Here is a 1890-nt window from a genome sequence, read left to right on the forward strand (position 1 = left end):
TAATGTATACAAATCTAGAGAAAACAAATGCTTTCCTAGTAAAATATAAAATGACCAAAATTAACTAGAGAACTAGTAGAAACTTGAATAGATCTAATTATCACAGAGGAAAAAATCAGCCACTGAAAAAGCACCGGGTCCAGAGGGTTTCATGGGAGGGAATCGTAGAAACCTGCAGATTTTACCTCTGGCAACACCTTCCTCCTCCAGGAGGCGTCCCTAGAGCTTCCTCTCCCAGCGAGATCCTGCACCCAGCAGACGCGCCACGTCGTATCATAACCACAGCGTATGGCGTCGCCACACCGTATCATGTTCTTCCCATGCCCCAGGGCCTGGCACTGACCACCCACGCAGGCTGGCATGTCAGAACTGATGCCCGTCCCCTCCCACTACTGGACACTGCCAGCTCTCGGAAGGGCAGAGAAAATAGGTGCAGAGGGAGGCCGACTGCTGGGGCCCAGGAAGGAGGCGAGGAGGCGGGTGGGCTTCTCTAGGGCCCATCTCAGGAGGCCTGGGGCTGCAGGGAACCAGGGGCCGAGAGGTGAATAATGAGGCGGGGGCTCCAGGGAGATCCCCAGAGGATCATGGGGCCGCCTCCCGCAGGGGACAGAGGGGGGGGTGGGTGGGGAGAGCCCTGGGTGGCCAGAGCTATGTGTGGGGGGACCCAAGAACCTGCTCTCTCACAAGCCTGGTCACACGCTGGGCAGCGGGGCTTCTGGGCCCTGGGGCAGCAGGTGAGTCACGGGGAGGGAAAGTCAGGCCAGGTGTGAGGAAACCAGCCAGCAACCCCTGGGCTGCCCTAGCTGGGAGGTGGGGAGCTGTTGGAGGAGGGGGGCAAAGGGCTCCCTGGGGTCCCCTCAGCTTGGCTGCAGCTCCCCTGCTGTTACCAACCCCACTTTCCAAAGGCCCCTGGCTGGCCCCGAGGGAGGACAGGGGGATCTGTCCCGAGGCCAGTTGCTGCATCTCAGTCACAGCCACCTCGGACTTCCCTTGGAGTTTGCCCCAGGAGGTGGGAGCCGGTCTGGGATCCAGAGAGGAGGGGTCACCAGGTGGGGTTTTGGACCGGGATGGGTAAGGGCCTGGTGGGGAGTCTGGGGGCGGGGAGAGAGAAGAAAACCTTGGCAGCCCCCTGCCCCAGGCGAGGGGTCACTCACAGTTCCTGGAGGAGGGAGAACGAGGGCCCTGGGCTCCTTCCCGGGCAGGCCACCCGCTCAGGTGCGGCGCCTCCTGGGCTGTTTGTGTAAGAAATGGCAGCAGCTGGGCTGTAACTCTTCCTCCCAGCGGCCAGTGTCCGCCAGCAGGGGCGGGCTCCCGGCCAGAGCCACTGGGCTCAGAGTGCCACACCCAGAAATCAGGACTATGGCCCCAGGGGAGGGGCCTCAGAGGCTTTTATCAGGCTTCCCTGGCTCCCTGAGTGGCCACCTTGGGGGAGAGGTGTCCACCCAGCTCACCTCCCCCTCCTCCATCTCTCCCTCCTCGGAAGCCTTTGCTTCTGCCCTCTCCTGGGACGTCAGATTCTCCTGCGGCACCCTCAGCTGCAGATAGCAAGGTCAGGGTTTGGAATTCATGTCCATGACAGGGCTGGGCACACAGGTGTGTGCAGAAAAGTGAGCACTTGTTTGCCTTTGGCTTGTACTGTTTTTCCTGAGGGTAACAGGGTGGCTAACCCTGAAGGCCACTTGGCTGAAATAGGGCCCAGAACTGACCTGGACACAGCCTCTTCCTGGCTGTGTGACCTTTAGCCAGTCACTAAACCTCTCTGAACCTCTATACTCAGGGCAAATTGGGGTACCTATGCCTGCCTTCCAAGATTCTGGGAGCTTAACCCTGGGTGCAAGCCTTTGAGTGAGAGCCCACAGGACTGTTAGCTCCTTAGGGACTGTGTCTTAT

Source organism: Propithecus coquereli, unplaced genomic scaffold (genome assembly GCF_000956105.1).
Source record: "Propithecus coquereli isolate 6110/MARCELLA unplaced genomic scaffold, Pcoq_1.0 Scaffold995, whole genome shotgun sequence".
In the NCBI taxonomy this organism is placed as follows: domain Eukaryota; kingdom Metazoa; phylum Chordata; class Mammalia; order Primates; family Indriidae; genus Propithecus; species Propithecus coquereli.